General features: G+C 42.8%; 1 protein-coding gene and 1 non-coding gene across 8 annotated transcripts in view; one reads left to right on the forward strand and one right to left on the reverse strand.

The window, feature by feature from the left end:
- The window catches only part of rasal2 (RAS protein activator like 2), a 388464-nt gene that overhangs the window by 231187 nt on the left and 131707 nt on the right, over positions 1 to 25570 (reverse strand). The gene's annotated exons all lie outside the window — the stretch shown is intronic.
- On the forward strand, positions 22213 to 22377 carry LOC145348776 (U1 spliceosomal RNA). The gene has a single exon (XR_013888013.1). It is a non-coding gene; the product is annotated as a U1 spliceosomal RNA (small nuclear RNA).

Consider the following 25570-nt stretch of genomic DNA (forward strand, 5'->3'; position numbering starts at 1 on the left):
GCTTCCCCCTCACTCCGCTGCCCGCTCCGACGCTGCCCGCTGTCTACACCAGGCCTCCTTTTAAACCTGGCGCTGATTTAAAGCTGGTGGCCCACAAATCCCTTCTAACCACTCCCTCAGAATTCTTAAAGCAGTAAATACAGTAAATAAATGCTTTAAACAGCTCTACAAAGAACAAAGTGCTTTAAACTTATTTTAAACAGGTTTTTAACAGGTAAAATCTTAGCTCTCTCTCTGACAATGCATAATCTGAGCAGAGACTGATAGCCAAGTTCCACACACGAGGACAGCCTCAACCGGGATCTTGGGTTCATGTCACACTATCTGTAACCCCCATGACTTGCCTAGGCTTGCAAAATCTCTAACTGTCCTGCCTGGAGACAATACAAATCTGTTTAACCTGTGCTTAGTGCTCTCTTCACTCACACTGTCTGTATCTTTAAGACTTGATTACTTGTAAAGACTCGCATTCCAATCATTATTTTGTCATTTGAGTTTGTGTCTTTATATGCCCTGTTTGTGAATAAAACTCCCACTCACCTGACAAAGGGGTAGCACTCCAAAAGCTAATGGCTTTTGCTGCCAAATAAACCTGTTGGACTTTAACCTGGTGTTGTGAGACTTCTTACTGTGTTTACCCAAGTCCAACACTGGCATCTCCACAGCATGACTACAACCCAATAGCAGGATCATAAACTCTTAGCCTCTGGAGGGCAGAAACCTGCTCAAATGCTACAAGTGGTCAAGCAGACAGGTGAAAACGACAAAAAAGCCAACTAACTCACATAATCCCCATACAGAGTGCATTTATACTGGATGCTCAGCATTAACAAATTATGATTTTGACTAGACTCTGACACAAAGTTGGCTTTGTAAATCCTAAGTCAGAAAGCAACTTAACTTTAAGTCACAACACAGTGAGACTCTTTGGAAGGAGTTAGTCTGACTACACTTTCATTTGACACAAAATGGAAATCCAGTGAGCTGCCAAACCTGATTTACAAAGTGCCCCTTTAAGGATCCAATTAGTCTCAATTCAAAGGTTTTTATGGCAACAACAGTGGCACACTGCCGCTTCACAGCTCCAGGGACCTGGGTCTGATTCCTGGCTCACTGTCTGTGTGGAGATTGCACGTTCTCCTCGTGTCTGCATGGGTTTCCTCTGTGTACTCTGGTTTCTTCCCATAGTCCAAAGATGTGCGGGTTAGGTTGATTGGCTGAACTCAAATGTTCAGCTCAGAAGCTGTAAAGTGCCTAATCGGAAGATGAGGTGCTATTCCTCCAGTTTGCACCGGAGGAACATAAGAGGCCAAGGATGGACATATGGATACGGGACCAGCATGGTGTGTTGAAAAGGCAACCGATGGAAAGGTCTGGATCCTGCTTGCGAACACGCGAAAAATGTTCTGCGGAGTAGTCAATCATCTTTGATTTTCTTTCCAATGCAGAGTAGACAACATTGGGATTAGCAATGCAGCAAACCAGATTAATCAACATGCGTGCGAAGCGCCCTTGGATGATGAGCAGGGAGGAGATAAAGGGGCAGAGTGCTGCATGTTCTGCAATTGCATGGGAACATGTCGTGAGCAGAGTATGAGGTGTTGGCGGTGATGGAAGAGTAGACCTATGTGTCTCTGAGGGAATGGTCCCTGCGGAATGCTGACAGGGGAAGTGAGGGGAAAATGTGTTTGGTGGGGGCATCACGCTGGAGTTGACAGAAACGGCAGAGGATGTTTCTTTGAATGCAGAGACTGGTGGAGTGAAAAGTGAGGTCATGGGGGACCCTATCCTGATTCTGGGAGGGAGGGGCAAAGGTGAGAGCAGTGGTGCAGCAGCTGAGAGACAGAACAAATTTGGCTGAGTACTAAATTCTCCGTCTTTGCTTGCTGCAGCAGCAGAGCATGAGCAGCCGGAGAATTTCGGCCAACGTTTCAAGTCTGGAACATGTTCGTCAGATTTTCAGCTTTTTGCTACTAGCCCACAAACCATTCCACGCATTTGATGTGTCAACATTGATTTTCTTTGCATCTTCATAATGCTACATCTTCAAGGTACACAATAAAATGTGTTTCAGGAGCCATAATACTGACATAACCAGTGTTAAAATTATAAATGTTTGTTCACTTGAAGACAGTCATAATATATGCAATATACTGTTACACACATCAGGCTATTCTGCATATGGACAGAAAAGTTTACTCTGGAGGTTTTTATTGACTGATTATAAAGAACAAGTATTGAGGTTCACAAACGTTACCTTAAGAAATATATTCATGTCAAGTCATTAGAATCTCTTCCAGGTAAACTGAAATGCACAGACCCCCAGACCACAATGCTGTTCCACATTTTATTATCTGAACCAATTTTTAAAATAAGTGGTCACAACTCAGGGAGCTAAAGGCTCAACTTCTACAATTTAATTGAATTAAATTACACATTTGCCCCCCACTTTAAACTTATTCTCTCTTTTGAATCATATTTTTAAAAAACAGAAAAGCTCTGACAAATGCAAAGAGGCTCATTACCAGATTGTGGCAACGTCACTAATTGGTTGCCAGCAGATGCATGCTGCAGTGGCTGTCTGGCTGAGAATGAAAACTCATCCAATCAATGCCAACATAAAAATCACCGTTATTAATAAATGCAATGGGACTCCAATGCAGATTGCCAACTAGCTCTTCAACAACATAATATTGTACAGAATACAATATTAATTCCAAAGGATTTTAAAATGCTCCTGAGCTAGCATGTGCGTGCAGAGCATTTCCCCATTCATAATCTAACAGATGCAGTTACAACAAACCAATTTCATGCTTCAACTCGTGGAAAATGCAAATACAGTATATGGCCATAAAGTCCCTCTGGGGCAGAAGACCTGCCCCATCTGCTTATCACAGCTGTAACTGGGCAGTAATGCACAATGCTTATGTCTGGCTTGAATAGGCTTGCACACAGAAGAACCAATGAATTTCATCAAGGAGCAGCAAGGCACAACAGACCTGTGCTATTAATTGTCCACATACTTACCCACCAAATCTCAGCCATGCACAAATACAGTCCTTTTCCTTAAGCAAAGGAACACAGTAAAATATTAGCATGACCTTCTGAAATCAAATTGACTGGCCCTGGTCTACAATGAAACAAGCAAGTTAAATCAGGGAAATTCCATAAAAGTAAATCGGCATATACAAAACCAAACTGAAGACCATAAATAGAATCCTTCATCAGCCTCCAGCGTCATGTGCAATTCTGCAAGTAATGCAGCCTTTTCTTTTTCATTCACAGGCTGTACATGCATCTTTTGTAAGGCCAGAATGTAACCAAGAAGGTTGCAGGGAGCCATCTTCTTTAATTCAATTGAACATGTTGCTTAGCCATTTCAGATGGCAGTTAACAGTAAACCACATTGGCACTGATCTGCAGACACATTGGGACCAGGCCCAAACTGGAAAAGGCCAGATCTCCTTCCTTAAAGAACACTGATGTACCAGATAAATTTTACAAGAAATTGGGAGTCAGTAATACTGTTAGAAAATTTCATTCCCAATGAGATGAACTTAATTTAAGTTCTCTAGCTGTCATGGAACACATCTCCACATAATTAGCCCAGACCTCTGGATTACTCGTCTTGTAATATAACCAGAATACTGTCGAAGTTTATGAAGACCATACATCAGCAAGAAAAACTAAATGCAGCAATCACATTGGAAATAACAAAAAAAAAATTTTCAAAATTATGCTGCCAATTCATTTTTACATATTTTAACTCTGCATGTTTCCCACTCCACATGCAGCTAGGAACAAAAGGTGTCTCTCCTACCCTTCCATAGCATTCAATCTCTAAGTCACATTAAGTACTCAGTGACTAAATAACACTCCACCTAGCAACTGATAGCAAAATGATGAAGCTCAAGCATCACAGAACTCAAAAGTAGTTCCTGAGCAAGAAAAAACAAACATATTATCCTAGACATCAACCAAACTTCCAACTGTTTTTAACTTTAAATTCCAAGTATTTTTCAACATTTTGATCTAAGCACTATTTTCAGGAATAGTAGGGAAAGAACCATTTGATGTTAACAACACACTTAACAAATTGAAATCTTGTCCATCAATGCCAATAAATCCTATTTTACTCAATCCCTACTTATGTATGGCTCCGAATGACCTTCACATTTTACTAAATTTAATCAGATTCTGCAGTAGCATAAAATATTATTCAACAGCATTCAGCGATTTACAAAAGCCAAATATCCAGACCAGAATCCCTGGCTTTTCATACAGTAAGCCATGCAATGGATTTAGGATCTTCTTAACGTTAACACAATTTCAGTGTTGCTCTGCTTCAAATGAGAATCAGCATAATGTTAGCTGTGCAAAAATCACTCAAATGGTTCAATTCAACAAGTCCTCTAAAATTATGTGCACAGGGAATAGAGTGAATATGGACCATGTACAAGCAATATTAGATTACAGTGGCATCAGAGTCAGCATATACTTGGTAAGGCAAAGGGCCTGTTCCTCTGCTGTACTGTTCTTCATTTTTGAGATTATTTTGGGAAAATACAACAAGCAGAAAGGGTTATGCCTGGCTTGGAATACCAATCTACTCTCAATGTGCTTCATATAATATGGCTAATCTATAAATAAAGAACAGAAAATACTGGAAATACTCAGTAGAACAGGCACCAGTTTTGACAGAACAAACAAATTAACTTTTAAGCCACAGACCCTTCACCTTCATCAATTAGGAGGATCAACAAAGGGTCCGGACCTACAATGGTGATTTGTTTGCTCTCTCCTCAGACACTGTCTAGCCTGTTCCATGTTTTGTGCTTCTCCTATTCAAACAGGTAGCATCTGACCTGATTTGTTTTTATACATCATAAACCTACCAGCAGTTCACTCTCCTGCACCTATGCTGCTGTTTTTAACTGGATTGTCAAAACAAATTTGATTTTAAAATGCTGATGCACAAATGAACATTTAACTTTGATATTTCTAGCAGCTCTCTTACATTTTGATAAAGTTCTATTGTCAAGGAGAGCAGGCCAGACACTTCTAGTTTGCTGTGCCAACATGATTGAATGGGCTTCGGTCTATGAACTTAGCAGCAAGTTTCTACTCCATCATAAAAGCAGAAAACACTGAAACGTTCAGCAAATCTGGAGAGAAACAGAATTGACATTTCAAGTCGATAACCATTCATCAGAATCGACTTGATGGCTCCTTGGCAACATAACCAACGTTAGGGAAGATCACGGGTCAAAATTTCTACTGTGCACAACATGTAATGATATTCACGGTATACTTATCAACAAAAGTCGAAAAGCTTAGTACTCAGGATGCTGGAAGTCTGAAATCTCTGTCTCCGTCACAGCTGTTCCGATGATGCAACTTTCCACAACAGCGTTTCTAAAATGTCTTCTTGTAAATAATGATTTCCACTGCCACTGTGTTTGACAGGGTCCTCGACCATGTCCATCATATTTGCAGAACTTCGATTCTCACCTATTTCCCTCCCTCCTAGAATGACAGCAGGATTCCCTTTATCCTCATATAGGAACATTATAAATAGGAGCAGGAAAATGCTATTCAGCCCTTTGCGCCTGCTTCACCATTCAGTTAGATCATGGCTGATCTCAATCTCTGCCTTGAACATACTCAATGACTGAGCCTCCACAGACCATTGGGATAGAGAATTCCAAAGATTGAGAAATTCCTTCTCATTTCAGTCCTAAACGGCTCACCTCTTATTCTGACAATGTGCCTCCTGCTTCTATAAGTCAAGGAAACATCCTTCCTGCATCTACCCTGTCAAACCCTGTAAGAATTTTGTATGTTTCAGTGAGACTGCATCACATTCTTCTAAACTTTTGATAGAGGCCCAATCACTGCAATCTCTCATCAGAGGACAATCCCACCATCTCAGGAATCAGTCAACTGAACCTTTGCTGCATCCCTCTATGCAGAATATATCCTGAGGGGACCAAAACTACGCATAATATTCCAGGTACAGTATAATCGCAGCAAAACATCTTTACTCCTGTACTCAAAATCTCTTGCAATTGCTAGGGCGGCACAATGGCATAGTGGCTAGCACGACTGCCTTACAGCGCCAGGGACCCAGGTTCAATGCCAATCTTGAGTAAGTGACTATGTGGCGTCTGCACTCCGTGTCTGTGTGGGTTTCCTCCGAGTAATCCGATTTCCTCCCACAATCCAAAGATACGCGGGTTAGGTTGATTGGCCGTGCTAAATTGACCCTAGTGTCAGGGGATCGGCAGGGCAAATATGCGCGGTTATGGGAATAGGGCTCGTTGTGGTCGGTGCAGATTTGGTGGGCTGAATGGCCTCCTTCTGTACTGTAAGGATTCTATGATTCTAATGCCAACAGAATATTTGTCTTCCTAATTGCTTGCTGCACCCTCAGCTTTCAATAACTCATGAACAAAGAGGCACTAGGCCCTTTGGACATTAATACTTTCCAGTCTCTCATCATGCAAGAAATACTCTGCATTCCTGTTTTTTCTTCTACTAAAAGGACTACTTCACATTTTGCCAAATTATATCCCATCTGTCATATTCTTGCCCTCTAGTTTGTTGAAATCTCCTTGAAGCCGCTTTGCGTCTTGTTCACATTCCCAACTAGTTTTTTTGAGTCATCAACAAATTTAGAAATATTACACATCCGAATCATGTTGTGACAAGCTGGGGCTTAAACATTGATCATTATGATCAGCTTGTTCGCTGAGAAAGACCAGTTTGTTTCTATTCCCTGTTTGATATCCATTAGTAAAAAGTCTGACAACACCAGGTTTTAGTCCAACCTATTTATTTGATAACATACTCGCAAGCTTTCGGGTTAGCCCCTTCATCAGGTGAATGGAGAGTTCTGGCCTCAGACAGAGCATATAAAGCACAGACAGTTTAGAGATTACTGATTAGAATGCGAATCCTTACACCTAACCTGCTGTTCAAGACCTGAAGCCAATGCCAGCATACCCACATCATGATATCCATTAACCAGCTCTCAATCTGTGCCAGTATATCACACCCCATCCCATGTGCTTTTGTTTTGTTTATTTGATAAGGTCCCACTCTTGTGTGGGACCTTGTCAAAAAGCCTTCTGAAAATCATTCCTTATAGTCCTTCTCCATCTGCTCCTAACTAAGTACAGAGGAGGCTGAGAGCGCTTGAGCAGTGTTTTGCAAGGGCATTCCAATCTCAGTGCACTGGGAAACCCCCTTCCCCCGCCACCCCCAGACAATGGCACTACTTCTTTCTCTGGTATTTTCCAACACCCTTACTCCTTTATGCTGTTTGGCACTCTTTTAGAGTCAAACTGACAGAAAAGACCCTTTGGCCCATTGAGTCTGCACTGAGAATACACTATATCTACACAAATCCCACTTTTAAGCACTTGGTCCATAGCCTTGAATGTTATAACATCTCAAATGCTCAATATACTTTTAAAAGGTTGTGAGGTTAGCCGCCTCTATTACCCTCCCAGACAGTGCATTCCAGACTCCCACCACCTTCTGGGTAAAAAGATTTTTCCTCAATCCCCTGTAAAGCCCTATCCCTCACCTTGAATTAAGGCTCCTTGTTGTTGACCCTTCAACTAATAGAACAGCTGCTTCCTATCCACCCTGGCCATACCCCTTATAATCTTATACACCTCAAGCAGCCCTCTCACATCTCACACCCTTCTCTAAAGGAAGCGACCTAAACCTATCCAGCCTCTCTTCATAGCTCAAATGCTCCATCCCAGGGAACATCCTGGTGAAAAGGGAGGAAGACGCTGGTGGGTGTCGTCTATAGGCTCCCGAATAATGATCTGGAGGTGGGGCGGGCTGTTAACGCGCAAATAAGTGCGGTGTGCAGGAATGGGACAGCCGTAGTTATGGGGGATTTCAATCTACATATAGATTGGTCGACCCATGTTGGACACGGTGGGCTCGAGGAGTTGTTCTTGGAATGCTGCCGGGATAGTTTCCTGGAACAGTGCATGTTGGAGCCGACGAGGGAGCGAGCTATCTTGGATCTGGTGCTATGTAATGAGGCGGGTAGAATCAGGGACCTTGCGGTGAAGGATCCTCTTGGGGAGAGTGATCATTGTATGGCGGAGTTTCTGGTGCAGATGGAGAAGGAGAAAGTGGATTCCCGGACGCGCGTCCTTTGTTTGAATAGAGGGGAGTACGGTAGGATGAGAGAAGAATTGGCGAATGTGGACTGGGGGAGCGAGTTGGAAGGTAGGTCTGCTGAGGAGCAGTGGAGGATCTTTAAGGAGATCTTTCTTGGTGCTCAGCAGAAATTTATTCCGATGGTCAAAAAGGACCGTAGAAGGAGAGGTAATAAGCCGTGGATAACGAAGGAGGTGAAGGAAAGCGTTAAATTAAAAACGGAGGAATTTAGAGTAGCTAAGAGTAGTGGGCGAGAAGAGGATTGGGAGAGGTTTAAATGTCAACAAAGATTGACAAAGAAGTTGATAAAGAAGGGTAGGAGAAACTGTGAAGCTGGGCTAGCGCTTAATATAAAAAAGGATAGCAAGAGTTTTTATAAATATATAAAAAGGAAGAGGCTGGCTAGGGTGAACGTTGGACCCTTAGAGGATGAGAAGGGGGATTTAGTGGTAGGGGATGGGGATATGGCTGAGGTCTTGAATAACTTTTTTGTTTTTGTCTTCACGGAGGAGGACGTGAATAATTTGCCGGGTGTTAGAGATGGAAAGGTGGTAGGACTGGAGGGTCTCAATGACATTACTGTTACTAGAGAGGCGGTGCTCGACAGACTGGAGGGGCTGATTGTGGACAAGTCGCCAGGACCGGATGGAATGCATCCGAGGGTTCTGAAAGAAATGGCGGAGGTGATAGTGGATGCCTTGGTGGTTATTTTCCAGACGTCGCTGGATTCCGAGGAAGTGCCGGAAGATTGGAAAACGGCTAATGTTACACCGTTGTTTAAGAAGGGTGCCAGGCAAAAGGCAGGGAATTATAGGCCGGTTAGTTTAACGTCTGTTGTAGGTAAAATGTTAGAATCCGTCATCAAGGAGGAAATAGCGAGGCATCTTGAGAGGAACTGCTTGATAGAGCAGACGCAGCACGGTTTCGTTAAAGGGAAGTCGTGTCTGACAAATTTACTGGAGTTCTATGAGGATGTGTCTAGGGCGGTGGATAGAGGAGAGCCGGTGGATGTGGTCTTTCTTGATTTTCAGAAGGCGTTTGACAAGGTACCTCACAAGAGGTTGTTGCAGAAGGTCAGGGGACATGGAGTTGGGGGTAGGGTGTTAGCGTGGATAGAGGATTGGTTGTCAAATAGGAGGCAGAGAGTGGGGGTCAACGGGTGCTATTCGGATTGGCGGATGGTGACTAGTGAAGTGCCCCAGGGGTCGGTGCTGGGGCCTCAGCTATTTACCATTTATATAGATGATCTGGAGGAGGGAACCGAGTGTAGGGTGTCGAAATTTGCTGATGACACCAAGATTGGTGGAACGGCAAATTGTGCGGAGGGTGTGGAGAGTCTGCAGAAGGGTCTAGATAGGCTGGGCGAATGGGCCAGGAACTGGCAAGTGGAATTTAATGTTGGCAAGTGTGAGGTGGTCCACTTTGGTAGGAATAATGGTAGGAAGGATTATTACTTACGTGGCGAAAAACTGCAGCAGGCGACGGTGCAGAGGGACCTCGGGGTCCTTGTGCATGAGTCGCAAAAACCCAGCCTGCAGGTGCAGCAGGTGGTCAGGAACGCGAATGGGATGCTGGCCTTCATAGCGAGGGGGATTGAATATAAAAGTAGGGAGGTCTTGCTGCGGCTGTATAGGGCATTGGTGAGGCCGCAGCTGGAGTACTGTGTGCAGTTTTGGTCGCCGCACTTACGCAAGGATATTTTGGCCTTGGAAGGAGTGCAGAGGAGGTTTACTAGGCTGATACTGGAGTTGAGGGGGTTGAGCTATGAGGACAAGCTGAATAAATTAGGCTTGTACTCGTTAGAGTTTAGAAGAATGAGGGGAGATCTCATTGAGATGTATAAGATGATGAATGGGATGGATAGGATAGAGGTGGAGAGACTCTTCCCGCTCAGAAAGGATAGTAGGACTAGGGGGCACAGCCTCAAGATAAAGGGGGGGCGGTTTAGAACGGAGTTGAGGAGGAACTTCTTCACTCAAAGGGTGGTGAATCTCTGGAATTCTCTGCCCGTTGAAGTGGTGGAGGCTGCCTCGCTAAATATTTTTAAGACGCGGGTTGATGGGTTTTTGATAAGAGAGGGGATTAAGGGTTATGGGGAGAGGGCGGGAATGTGGAACTGAGCCACGACAGATCAGCCATGATCTTATTGAATGGCGGGGCAGGCTCGAAAAGCTAGATGGCCTACTCCTGCTCCTATTTCTTATGTTCTTATGAATCTCCTCTGCATCCACTCCAGTGCAATCACATCCTTTCTATAGTAAGGCAACCAGAACTGCACAAAGCACTCCTATTTTGTACAGCACCAACATAACATCCCTGCTCTTATAATCTATGATGTGGAGATGCCAGCGTTGGACTGGGGTCAGCACAGTAAGAAGTCTCACAACACCAGATTAAAGTCCAACAGATTTATTTGGTAATACAAGCTTTCAGAGTGTTGCTCCTTCTTCAGGTGAATGAAGAGTTGTGTTCACAAACAAAGCATATATTGACACAGACTCAGTTTATAAAATAATGGTTGGAATGCGAATCTTTACAGGTAACTTAGTCTTAAAGGTACAGACAATGTGAGTGGAAAGAGGGTTAAGCACAGGTTAAAGAAATGTGGATTGTCTCCAGCTAGGACAGTTAGTGAGATTTTGCAAGCCCAGGCAAGTTGTTGGGGTTACAGATAGTGTGACACGAACCTAAGATCCCAATTGAGGCTGTCCTCATGTGTGTGGAAGTTGGCTATCAGTCTCTGGTCAGCGATTCTGCATTGTCGTGTGTTGTGAAGGCTGCCTTGGAAAATGCTTACCCGAAGATCAGAGGCCGAATGCCCATGACTGCTGAAATGTTCCCCACACGACGAGAACACTCTTGCCTGGTGATTGTCAAGTGGTGTTCATTCACTATTGTCATAGCGTCTGCAAGGTCTCCCCAATGTACCATGCTTTGGGACATCCTTTCCTGCAGCATATCAGGTCGACAATGTTGGCCAAGTTGCAAGAGTATATACCTGCTGGATGGTGTTCTCACATGAGATAATGGTATCCGTGTCGATGATCCTGCACGTCTTGCAGAGGTTGCTGTGGCAGGGCTGTGGGGTGTTGTGGTCGCTGTCCTGCTGAAGGCTGGGTAGTTTGCTGCGGACAGTGGTCTGTTACCACCGGCATCTCCACTTAATGAAAGTGGATATGAGAAACAGGAGAATTTATACCAAAGCAGCTGGCATTGTTTTTCCAAAGCAAGGGTTAAGGTATTCTGCTGGCATACATGAGAAGGAATTTCATTTTGCAACTGTCAAATTATTTCATTTGACACGGGTAATAATGCAGTTCACTTGACCAATTATCTAAAGCAGCTTTTACTATTTGCATGGCTACAGCCTGAGTGAGCACACCAGTACAGTAACTGGCTTCATTAGTAAGTGTATAGAAGACTATGTACCAAAGAAGCAAATCCATTTGCTTCCCGATCGAAAACCATGGATGAGGAGCGGTATCCACTGCTTGCTGAAGTCAAGGTCTGAGTTGCTCAAGTCAGGCAACCCTGACCTATACAAGAAAGCCAAATACGATTTAAGGAGATCCATCAAAGATGCCAACAGACAATACCAGACCAAGCAAGAGTCCCAGGCTAGCCACACAGACCCGCTCTGGCTATGGCAAGATCTACAAGACATAATAGGCTACAAGAAGACAGCATGTAAAATTGCCGGCTCCAACGCACCCCTCCCTGGTGAACTTAACGCAATCTCCACCTGTTCAAGAAGACGGCCATCATCCCAGTACCAAAGAAAAGCCAAGCAGCATGCTTTAATGACTATCATCCAGTGGCTCTGACGTCCACCATTATAAAGTGACTTGAAAGGCTAGTCATGGCACGAATCAATTCCAGTCTCCCAGGCTGCCTGGATCCACTACAATCGGCCTACCGTCGCAATAGGTCCACAGAAGACGCTATCTTCCTGGCCGTGCACTCAACCCTGGAAAACCTAGATAACAAATGTATGTCAGACTCCTATTTAGTGACTACAACTCAGCCTTCAACAGCATTATTCCTTCAAAACTCATCTCCAAACTCAGTGGCCTAGGCCTCGGCACCTCCCTCTATGCCTTGATCCTGAACTTCCCAACTCCAGACCACAATCAGCAAGGATAGACAACAACACCACCTCCATGATCATCCTCAATACTGGTGGCCCACAAGGCTGTGTACTATACTCCTTATACACTAATGACTGTGAGGTCAAATTCCCCTCCTACTCAATTTTTAAGTTTGTGACAACACCACTGTAGTGGGCCAGATCTCAAACAATGAAGAGACAAAATGAAAGAGATTGTCATCGACTTCAGGAAGCATTGAGGAGATCATGCCCCTGTCTACACCAATGGGGACGAAGGAGAAAGGATCAAGGGCTTCAAGCTTTTAAGTGTCCAAATCACCAAAAATCTGTCTGGGTCTCTCCATGCCAACACTATAGTTAAAAAATTCCACCAATACCTCTACTTTCTCAGAAGACTAAGGAAATTTGGCATGTCAGCTCCAACTCTCACCAACATTTACAGATGCACCACAGGAAGCATCCTTTCTGGTTGTATCACTACTTGGCATGGCTTCTGCTCTGCCCAAGACCGCAAGAAACTACAAAAGGTTGTAAATGTAGCTCAATCCATCACATCAACCAGCCTCCCATCCATTGACTCTGTCTATACTTCCCACTACCTCAGCAAAGCAGCCAGCATAATTAAGGACCCCATGCACCCTGGAATTCTCTCTTCCACCTTCTTCCTTCGGGGAAAAAGATACAAAAGTCTGAGATCATGTACCAACCGACACAAGAACTGCTTCCTCCCTGCTGCCATCAGACTTCTGAATGGACCTATCTTGCATTAAGTTAATCTTACTCTGCACCCTAGCTATAACTGTAACGCTACATTCTGCACTCTCTCGTTTTCTTCTTCATGAACGGTATGCTTTCTGTGTGACGTGCAAGAAACAATACTTTTAACAGTATTCTAATACATGTGACAATAATAAATCAAATCAATTCAATTTGTGGTTCTGGTTCCATTCAAATATGCAACAATCAATTAGAAATTCTTGAAACTGCACCTTTTGGTGATCTTTCACATTGCATTATCTGAGTACGCATTCCATATTTGCATCAAGCAACTGTTTTCTTTGTAAACCAAAGCTTGATTTTTGTGAAAGAGATTGAGTGTTCAGAATGTGTCACATTGGTACTAAGATTGAAAAATTTTCAAAAGTGTCAATTTGTTGTTCCAAGATGGTAAATGGACTCAGCCAGAGGTTAGATTCAAAATTTTTCTAAATATACTTATTTTTCTATTCCAGCCTGAGACACCAGCCCACAAACTGCATCTTCTGCATCTGCTTTTCATTCCCATACTACACTGCTGTGAATTTCCTGCTTTGCGCAAATTAAAACAGCCATGGATTTCTAGATAAGAGTACCGAAGAACGCGAATGGGGAGGTGGTGGTTTAAGCTTATAGATGTAGCGGTGTTGGATTTGCATCATTTTCAGCCAGATCTGATGACTTCACACAAATAAAAGAGAATTGCAAAGGATCCATCTCACTTTTAAGCCAACCTGCCTCCTCACTAAAACAGGTTTTGTGATTAAGTCTCCACTCGAGGTTAACATTTCTGTGTTGCTTGGATATGGCTCAGAATGCCAGTGGCCACACATGAAATTAAGGGTAGCTAGGTCAGGGCACAACTTGCAAAGGCTGCTGATACTGTATAGCCCAAGGAGACAAAGAAATTAAGGCAAAAAAAAACTGAAATTTCAGACACAGACAAATCTTGAAACTGTACAAACTGGACTTGTATAACCAGTGAAATGGAATATCAGTGGCCACCTAGTATCCCAACAGAAGTATACAACTTTACCACCTTATTACTAATAATATTTGAGGCAGCATGGTGGCAGTGATTATCACTGCTGCCTCACAGTGCCAAGGGCCTGGCTTCAATTTTGGCCTCGGGTAACTGTCTGTGTGCAGTTTGCACATTCTCCCCTTTTCTGTGTGGGTTTTCTCCAGGTGCTCCGGTTTCCTCCCAAAGATATGCTGGTTAGGTTGATTAGCCATGCCCCTTTGTGTCGGAGGGATTAGGATTATAAATATGAGGGTTACGGGGATGGGACCTGGGTGGGATTGTCATTGGTGCAGGCTCAATGGGCTGCACTGTAGGTTCTATGAATATATTTGCAATTTGCACCATGACGTCTCGTCACAAGTGATTACTGCACTCAAATTTTTAAACATAAACATTGGTTATCATGGGATCTTGCATTAAGTTGAAGCACATTCATGCCATAATTAGGGCCATGGGCATGATTCATTAGACTATATATAGGATTTTAGCATATGAAGTTCTTCCATGAGCTTGAAACATATGCAAAATAACATTTGTCAAACTTGCCATTCTTGCTGAAAATGCTGATAACCTCATGAATCAAATGAAATTAGCTTAATTATTGTACTGGACAGGAAGAAGTTACAGAGTTAAGATGCAGTGGATACATGATGATTTATGCAAGTATCACTTTACCCATACCCTATAGCTACAATTCCTATCTATTTACTAAAACTCCCTCATGCCAGGAGTAGAACATCCATTTGCAGCTATCACATCAAGAATCTACTCCTCCAAAAGGCTGGAAGGGGTACTATTCAAACATATCATTAATGTCTTGCTACTGCCTTCAACATAATTTATCAGTGCATAAAGTACTGACTCCAGCCAAGGGCACAGGAAGGCCTGTTCACCTGAACTTTCCTGAAGATCCAGATTTGTGTGCAAGATGCTCAAGCTGAGAAGATACTCCACGAAATATATCACATGCTGCTGAGTTTAAACACACTGCTGTTCCTTGTTCAAAAAACACCTCTGCTTCAAAAGCTTTCACTGTCAAGAAAATGGATTTGCTTCAACAATTTATCTTCTCAAACCCCAGTAAACCATTTAAAACTCCAACACAAACAAAATCTTTTGGTACGTGTGCTCATGATAATTCTTCCTTCAAGCATCCAAAATAAAATCCATTGTATTTCCTCTGCTTCAAATGTTTCATCAACTTTTGCCTTAACAGATGCATAGGCCCTGCACCAAGATGAGGAATTTATTGAGATATTTATGCATGTACATAGAGAAATGGCAGAAAGGTAAAAGACCAGTGGTCTACTGAGCATTTCCCAAAGCCATGAAGCATCAAGCACTACAGAAACTTTGGAAAAAGACAAAATAATAAGAGAAAAATATCACAGGATCAAACAAAATAGATTCTGCTTTGATCTTTCAAAGCTGATCAAACTGAGTTGAATGAGATGGTGACCATGTGATCTGTTACCGAGGATTTGAGTTGCAACATTGGACACAGCCAAGAACTCATCCAGCTCCCTTCTGAACTCCTGCAGCAAACAACCCACATCTGTTGCATGCATCAATTATGGATTTCAGTGGCCACAACATTCTAGGAAAATGAGCTCCTGACTTCTCACCTAGTTCCATGCCCATGTAGTTCACAGTCATATGCATCTTCACAGTCATCCTCCATAACCATATGAATAGTCTACCCACGTAGACTAGAGCCTAATCCCTTCATTGTTTAAAATATTTCCGGAATTTAAGGATCTTTGAAATTGATAGACACAGGTCCCTAAGCTCATTTGATAACTAAAGATCTCAAAGTTAATTTAATCTCCTGGCTGTCCTCTGAAATTTTTCCAGGTGAGAGGCCAAAATCTAACCAAACTCTTAGATTACAGAATTGTCCTTTTTGGCTTGGTTATTATCCGAGAAATACATTGTACTCGATTATCTGCTGCAGCCTTGAAGCATTAGTTGGATACCCAAAGAAATTTATGCCTTAAAAATCCTTGGTCCCTTTTACTTAACAGACTTAAGTTCTGAATCCTGTATAGTAGGCATGTTTGATTGGCATCATCCCCACATAAATGGATAAAAAAGCCATGACTGATATTCACTGATATTTTAAAAGACACAAGATCATTCGAACTAGATTGAAACAAACTGCTTTTTTCATATTTAAGATCCCAACACTGTCACAAATCTTTACATTATCAACTTGCAAATAGTTCACTTCAAATCATTAATACTGATGGTCAAAAGTATCAGTTCCAATTTGAACACTGTTCAAATCCACCATTTAACTGGTGCCAATGCAAAATTAGTCATTATTAATATTTACTTGCAAGAATGCAACCAGTTTCTCATCCACTCCAAGAGTCTAGTGCCAATTCTGCAGTAATTTTATTGAAAACTGAAGTAAATTAGCCAATAAAACCCTCTGTCATAATCTGCAAGTCCACATTAATCTACTGCAGAAAAAAATTTCACTCTTCCCAATGTAGATATTTGTCTTTTGCAATAACATTCTGACATAGTTGCTTTCAACCTTTGGCGGAGCTTGATAAATATTTCCTGTCCTCCTGAGAGCCATTTCCTTTTGCTTATACAATATTTTTGGTGACATTTGATTTGGTCGAGCAGATGATCAGTCTGCCATTTGGTCTTCACTTCACCATGTACCTTTGATTGCAGTTTGACTTGAAGGATATCCATAAGCTTCCTTTTACATCAAGATGATTTTTAAAATATTGCATTTTTCTTCTGTATTGGTAATTTCCCTCCCATAACAGGTTACTCAGCTGACCAGATTTAAGTTCACTGCTACCTTTGCGAATCTGCCCTCTCAAAATCTTGAGCAAAGGTTAAATTTTGAAAACCATGGCTCGGCTGATAAAATTAAACTGAGCAAATGTTTTTACTGCTACCTCAGTATTCCCTGTATGGAATTCTGATATGGCATCAGATTTGTAACTCAAATTAAAGCAAGCATCTGGTAACATTAGATTCATCACAAATGTATTGTGCTGCAGAACTATCTTTTATGATGGTATGTATTTTAACTGTTCTGCCCTCATTACTAAATGGCTCACTCGTGGACCAAAGAATTTCAGGAAAATTAATTTCCTCCATATCACTAAAATTTCCAGCTAGGTGAAGAAATTGTGTGTTTTTCAGAATGTGATGTAGTTTTACTTTGAACTGGTATACCTGGTCACCATCTACGTCCCCTCTGACAGTGTGTTTACTCAGCAGTAGGCACATGACAGTATGGATCTCCTGGGAGCTGATGGCGCTGCGCTTGTTGTAATGGGCCTCACCCGCAATGTGCTCGAAGACGTCACGAGCAAACAAATTCATGATGTTCATGGCCTTGGAGAAGTTGCTGGTGTTATCAGACAACAAATTTTAAGAAATTGGGCACATAATATTGAAGCAGACTAAAGTTACACTCAGAGCCTCTCCACTAAAAATTACAAAGTAACAGACACAGATTAGCAGGCAAGAGCATGCTTTTAGAATGCAAATAAGGGCTAGCACACAAGGGAAGCTGGACAGGATGGCACCTACAGGAACTAAATTAAAAAACACATCCCCACCCCATCAAAATCAGCACTACTAAAACAGACAAACAACCCATGGAGACACCTAAAATTAGCATAGCTAAGGAAACGTTCCTGGCCCCTCAAACCTCTTTTGAGATCAATGACACACCTATGGTTCAAACCCCAGAGATTCTAGGCCATTAATAACCAATCAGACAAAACGATTAACACACACTTAAAACAATTTCCCCAACACTTGAAAATATCGAGACAGGATGGCTAAGGTTGAATACTGTAAACAAAGTATTAGCATTTGAATCGCATACTACACCGAAGTTCAGGTATAACTATAGCCTGCTGCAAGGGATTGTTAGAGCGCTTTCGGGACAGTCCGATTGTATGTCCTGACTGCGCTTCTCCGTCGACGTAAAAGAAAATAAAGCTGTGCTGTTATTGAACTTCACCCTGAGTCCGAAGTGGTCGTTTTGCCCACTCGCACTAACACTGGTGTCGGGGTGAACCTGCTTTATCACTTTGTCAACATAGGTGGAGTAGCTCTCCTTCCTGGCCTTCCCTCTCTTCTTGGTGCCCTACATTAAGTTTCTTCAGGTCTTTCTTGCCTTGGAAATTTGTTGCTTCTTACCTTAATCCATTGTCACCTTCAATTTCAGAAATGAAAACCAATGGTAGTGACCCAGTAGAATTAAACCTTCTTAGAGCTCAGCCTCTGCTATAACAAGATGTTAGTAAATAGCAAATGCGAGAGCCTTTTCTTAATTCATTCTTCAAACTGCAAGTTCGCAAACTCAAGGTGGCCACCGATATTGATGTGCAACAGAAGCCAGCATTTCTCACCTTGCAACAAAACTGCAAGGTCAGTAGCATGGGTGATGCAACTGAGAATAATACCAAATGGTTTTTTGATGAGTGAAAGGGAATAAACAAGAATTTCAATAACACTGTATTACAGTCAAGACAGTATATTCAGGGGCATAAGTTTAAGGTTCATAGTGGGAGATATAGGAGGGATGTCCGAGGTAGATTCTTTACTCAGAGAGTGGTTGGGATGGGGAATGCACTGCCTGCTGTGGCAGTGGAGTCGGACACTTTAGGAACTTTTAAGCAGTCATTGGATAGGCACATGGAGCACGCCAGAATGATAGGGAATGGGATAGCTTGATCTTGGGTTCAGACATAGCTCGGCACAACAGGGCTTCCGCCCAAAACTTCTTTCACATTAAAGAAGCCATCCCCCACAGACAAGCACTCCATATACACAGAATCTGCTCAGATGAGGAGGATCGCAACAGATGCTGAAAAACGCACTTGTAAGAACAGGACATGGCACTCAACTCATCGATCAACAGTTCCAACGTGCCACAGTGAAAAACCACACCGACCTTCTCAGAAGACAAACACAGGACATGGCGAACAGAGTACCCTTCGTCATCCAGTATTTGCCCAGAGCGAAGATGCCATGACATCTTCTCTGGAGCCTTCAACATGTCATCGATGAAGACAAATATCTCGCCAAGGCCATCCCCACACCCCCACTATCCCAGTTGATGCCATCCTCATTTGCAGAACTTGGCTATCAGTTTCTGCTCAGCGATTCTGCGTTGTCACGAACGCCTCCTTGGAGAACGCTTAGCCGAAGATCAGAACGTTCCCTTCCTGTTGAGGAACACTTCAGCAGTCAAGGGCATTTAGCCTCTGATATTCGGCTAAGCATTCTCCAAGGTGGCCTTCATGACACAAATAACCGCGCAACCTCAAACAGATTATTGTAAGCAGCAAACTACCCAGCCTTCAGGAGAACAGTGACCACAACACCACACAACCCTGCCACAACAACATGTGCCAGATTATTGATGCCATCATCTGACACGTGAACACCATCCACCAGGTACACGGTACATACTCAGCCAATGTGGTCTACCTGATATGCTGCAGGAAAGGATATCCCAAGGCATGGTATATTGGCGAGACCATGCATATGTTACGACAACGGATGAATGGACAATCACCAGGCAGGAGTGTTCCCTTCCTTTTGAGGGGCACTTCAGCAGTCAAGGGCATTTAGCCTCTGATCTTCAGCTAAGCGTTCTCCAAGGCGGCCTTCATGACAACGCAGAATCGCTGAGCAGAAACTGATAGCCAAGTTCTGCACACGAGGATGGGGTCAACTGGGATCTTGGTCACACTACCTGTAACCCCCACGACTTGCCTGGGCTTGCAAAATCTCACTAACTGTCCTGGCTGGAGACAATTCACACCTCTTTCACCTATGCTTAAACCTCTCTCTACTCACATTGTCTGCATCTGTAAAGACTTGATTACCTCTAAAGACTCGCATTCCAACCATTATCTTGTAAGTGAGCTTGTGTCTACACATGCCCTGTTTGTGAAACAAATCTCATATTCACCTGATGAAGGAGCAGTATTCCAAAAGCTCGTGCTACCAAATTAATCTGTTGTTGTGAGACTATTTACTCATTTCTCTAGAGAAGGAAAGAATCTGCCAGAGGCATTTAAGATTATCCAAGGATTTGAAAAGTTAGACAAGAATATACTTCCAATGGTGGGGAGACCAGAATCAGATTATATAAATAGAAGACAGTCACTAATAAATGAAAACAGGGAATTGAAGAAAAACCTGTTTACCCAGAGTGGCTGGAATGTGCAGCTCGCTTCTAGAGGGAATAGTTGGGAACATTGTCACAGATGCATTTGAGAGGAAGCTAGATAAACTCAAGGTTAAAGTTTAACAAATAGTGTCACAAGTAGGTTTACATTAATACTGCAATCAAGTTACTGTGAAAATCCCCTTGTCGCCACACTCAGTGCCTGTTCAGGTTCACTGAGGGAGAATTTAGCACACTGTCCTGTGCAATGGGCAGAAGTTTAACAGGTGGTTAACTAAACAACTATTTAGAAAAAAATGTGGCCAGCATAATTCTACAAGTATAAAGCTGGATTCTGTTACCTTTCTCTTGATTTTGTTTACAGTTCTTATCTGTGGAAGTGAATAATACAAATGCAGTTGTTTAGGAATTGACTTTTCTGTTAACAAATAGGAAGGGAGAATCCACAAGGGACCAAGTTGTGAGCAAGGTTTACACATGATTTGCAATACTTACACAGACCATTTGGCTCCATACTTGTGCTTATCTTCCATTTGAACCTCCATCAGCCTTCTGTCTAGCCCTATCAACATATCTTTCTGCTCCTTTCCGCACGTTAGGAATCTGAATTTGATTCCCAGCTTGGGTCACTGTCTGTACAGAGTCTGCACATTCTCCCCGTGTCTGAGTAGGTTTTCTCCAGGTGCTCTGATTTCCTCCCGCAGTTTGAAAGACATGCTGGTTAAGTGTATTGGCCATACTAAATTCTCCCTCAGGTACCTGAACAGGTGCTAACGTGTGGCAACGAGGAAATTTTCATAGTAATTTCATTGTTAATGTAAACCTACTTGTGACACTAATAAATACACTTTGAAACTGTGAAAATTTAACAATTCATCATGTTAAAGTATTTCCCCAGAAATGTAGCAGAGGAAGCGTTTAGATATGTTTGACACCAGGACCATTGCTACTGTTTGTGCCTTGGATTAAAAACAATTTCATTCAAGTAAACTGTTAACAGATACCATTCACTACTTCACTTTCAATCGAGTCAACACTGTCACCATCAGCGTTCAAATTTTGCTATGTGACTTGGCTCCAAAGTTTTCAATTCTTTTTAATTGACAGTCTGAGACAAATTTATTGATTGAGTGTTGTATTTTTAATGCAACTTGGCATCAGTCTATTTCGAAGATAATCTCTTTTTGTACTTGCTTTGTGTGATACATTGTTTAAATTAGGGAGCAGCAGTCTCCTCAAAGGCAAGATTCAGGTATCACTAACAAGACATCATACTTGAGAAATCCAAACAAAACCTTCAATGACACGTCACGAAATAAGAATCTGGCTTCAACACATAGTGGGTGGTTTCCATGGAAACGGTAAACAAACCCTTTTCCAACTGTCTGATGTCATTACATTCCCACACTATAAGCCTGACTTGTTATTCAAGCTTTCATAATTTTTTCAGATTCTAAGCATGAATAATACACTGAGAACTTAGCTGATAAACCAATGCCAATAGTAGTCAAGCTTAGATTACTTCTCTTACACAACTTCTTCGAGTACATTGTACTGTTCATCATCACTATGAAATCATCAGTTGACCATTAATAAATCAGGTTTGTGTTCTTCAACATCTTGATTCAAACACAAATAAATAGAAACCTCAGTATTGCTTCAAAAAAAGTGAGTTTAATAATTTTGCATTTCCATTTCAGTGCTTGAATGTGTTGTCACCTCTCAAATCTGTGCCATCTTTCCCAGAAGTCCATGTTTGAATTCCTCCAATAAGATTTCCACCCAGGCTCCTGTACTGAAACTGCGCTGAACCACATCACAAATGCATCCTATGTGACTGTGACTGAAGTAAATTTTCCTTCCTCATCCTTCTCAACTTTCTGCAACCTTTGATAAAGTTGACCACACTATGCTCCTCGACGGATAACCAGTATCATCCAGTTGAGTGGAACTACTCTCAAGTGGTTCAGGGGTGAAACCATGATCAAGCAGGTAGTTCGCCCAGGACGAGGCTAGCCCATTACACTTCGGGTGTGTTGACGCTTGCGATGTCCCGTAATGTGGGATACTGGACTGCAAAATTTGTGGTAGCGGGGGACTCGTCCACGCTCTCCCCTGAGTTAATAATCAAAGATAGAATCACTTCTCGGTCTTTTGGCTAAGATCAAGTGTAGTATTGACATGCTGTGCTTGGTTGAAGTCATTAGGTTACATTTCAGCCTCACTTGAAGCAATTTTTAAAAGCGGCATTTCAGCCTTTTGGCTAAGATGCAAATGAGATCAAGCCTTGGAGGAGGAGGAGCTATGCCTACTCCAATCAGCTTGGATCATGTAGATCAAGCCCAAGACAGGCGATGATAGCCCTGTCTTGTCAGCTTGGATCGGGAATGTGTTGAGACTCTGAATTGGACTTGATTGAATTGGAATAAAACCAATCCAAAAAAAAAAGCCAGAGAATCACTTGCAATGGCTTTTCTTCCTGCTCTCACGTTGTTACCTCTGGTATTCCCACAATAATTTATTCTTGGCCCTCTCCAGTTTTTCTCTTCATGCTGCCTCTTGGCAACATCATTACAAAGCACAACATCAGTTTTCATATCTAAGCTGACGCCAAGTTCTCATTCACCACACCCTCTCCAGGCTTCTCCACTACTGCCATATCAGACTGCTTATCCAACATCCTGTATTGAATAAGCAGAAATTTCCTCCAACTAGATATTACTAAGACAAGAGTTTGTGTTTTCGATCCCACTCCAAAATCTGTCCTCTAACTACTTAGTGCATCCTTCTCCCTGGCAACCGTCTGGGACTAAGCAACTGTGGTGTCTCATTTGACCACCAGGCTGAGTTTCCCACCACATATTCTTGCAATCACGAAGACTGCCTCTTTCCACGTCCAGGAGATCACACAGCTTCACCTCTGTCTCAGTTCAACTGTGCTGAAAATCTTGTTCATGTCTTCGTTCCCTTAAGACTTGATTATCCCAGAGCACCTTTAGCTTACCTCCCACATTCTATGCTCAATAAACTTGAGTTCATGAACAAGCTGTGCAAGTCTTAACTCACACCAGCTCCAGTGCACTTTTCACCACACTGCTCGTGAACTTACACTTACTCCGGGTCAAAAGCAACTTGATTTGAATATTTCCCTCACTTCCAAATGCCCCCCCAGTGACCTCGCTCCACTCTCTGTACCTCTGTAGCACTGAAGTTGGAAATTTACAAGTACATATCTTCAAATGTTCTCATCAAAATAATATATACAATGGTACTCAGTGCTTAAAAAAGCACCAAAGAATTAAGAAGCCAACCAAAACACTGTTCAATCTAAGCAATGCAATGTTGCATGATGCTTTACAAGGCATAGCACTCGTATCTTTAATATAAAAGTAAGACTTGCTCTCAGCAAACTCACAATATGTTTGCTTATTTTACTGTAAAATCACTTCCCTAAATCACTTTTTCCTTTCCCTTCTCGAGTAACCACATTATACTACGTGCAGTTCAAAAAGTGTATATTTATCTAAAATACTGAAACATTTTTTTCTTAACTTATAGTATGGAACTGTTTCCGATAAGAGACCTGAATTGTAAATCATTGTGACTCATAAGTTTTAATCATTACTGTTACTAGAGAGGCGGTGCTCAACAGACTGGAGGGACTGATTGTGGACAAGTCCCCAGGACCGGATGGAATGCATCCGAGGGTTCTGAAAGAAATGGCGGAGGTGATAGTGGATGCCTTGGTGGTTATTTTCCAGACGTCGCTGGATTCCGGGGAAGTGCTGGAGGATTGGAAAACGGCTAATGTTACACCGTTGTTTAAGAAGGGTGCCAGGCAAAAGGCGGGGAATTATAGGCCTGTTAGTTTAACATCTGTGGTAGGTAAAATGTTAGAATCCTCATTAAGGAGGAAATTGCGAGGCATCTTGAAGGGAATTGCTTGATAGAGCAGACGCAGCATGGTTTCATTAAAGGGAAGTCGTGTCTGACAAATTTACTGGAGTTCTATGAGGATGTGTCTAGGGCGGTGGATAGAGGAGAGCCGGTGGATGTGGTCTTTCTGGATTTTCAGAAGGCGTTTGACAAAGTACCTCACAAGACGTTATTGCAGAAGGTCGAGGGACATGGAGTTGGGGGTAGGGTGTTAGCGTGGATAGAGGATTGGTTGTCAAATAGGAGGCAGAGAGTGGGGGTCAACGGGTGCTATTCGGATTGGCGGATGGTGACTAGTGGAGTGCCCCAGGGGTCGGTGCTGGGGCCTCAGCTTTTTACCATTTATATAGATGATCTGGAGGAGGGAACCGAGTGTAGGGTGTCGAAATTTGCGGATGACACCAAGATTGGGGGAACGGCAAATTGTGCGGAGGGTGTGGAGAGTCTGCAGAAGGATCTAGATAGGCTGGGCGAATGGGCCAGGAAATGGCAAATGGAATTTAATGTTGGCAAGTGTGAGGTGGTCCACTTTGGTAGGAAGAATGGTAGGAAGGACTATTACTTACGTGGCGAAAAACTGCAGCAGGCGACGGTGCAGAGAGACCTCGGGGTCCTTGTGCATGAGTCGCAAAAACCCAGCTTGCAGGTGCAGCATGTGGTCAGGAAGGCGAATAGGATGCTGGCCTTCATAGCGAAGGGGATTGAATATAAAAGTAGGGAGGTCTTGCTGCAGCTGTATAGGGCATTGGTGAGGCCGCAGCTGGAGTACTGTGTGCAGTTTCGGGCGCCGCACCTGCGCAAAGATATTTTGGCCTTGGAGGGAGTGCAGAGGAGGTTTACTAGGCTGATACCGGAGTTGAGGGGGTTGAGCTATGAGGAGAGGCTGAATAAACTAGGCTTGTACTCGTTAGAGTTTAGAAGAATGAGGGGAGATCTCATTGAGATGTATAAGATGATGAATGGGATGGATAGGATAGAGGTGGAGAGACTCTTCCCACTCAGAAAGGACAGTAGGACTAGGGGGCACAGCCTCAAGATAAAGGGGGGGCGGTTTAGAACAGAGTTGAGGAGGAACTTCTTCACTCAAAGCGTGGTGAATCTCTGGAATTCTCTGCCCGTTGAAGTGGTGGAGGCTGCCTCGCTAAATATTTTTAAGACGCGGGTTGATGGGTTTTTGATAAGAGAGGGGATTAAGGGTTATGGGGAGAGGGCGGGAATGTGGAACTGAGCCACGACAGATCAGCCATGATCTTATTGAATGGCAGGGCAGGCTCGAAGGGCTAGATGGCCTACTCCTGCTCCTATTTCTTATGTTCTTATAAGTTTGTCACCAGAATCCGAAACCAGAGGTTCCCAACCAGTGTGCTGCAAGCCA

This window comes from Carcharhinus amblyrhynchos, chromosome 9 (assembly GCF_965287045.1).
Source record: "Carcharhinus amblyrhynchos chromosome 9, sCarAmb.v2.hapA, whole genome shotgun sequence".
Taxonomy (NCBI): domain Eukaryota; kingdom Metazoa; phylum Chordata; class Chondrichthyes; order Carcharhiniformes; family Carcharhinidae; genus Carcharhinus; species Carcharhinus amblyrhynchos.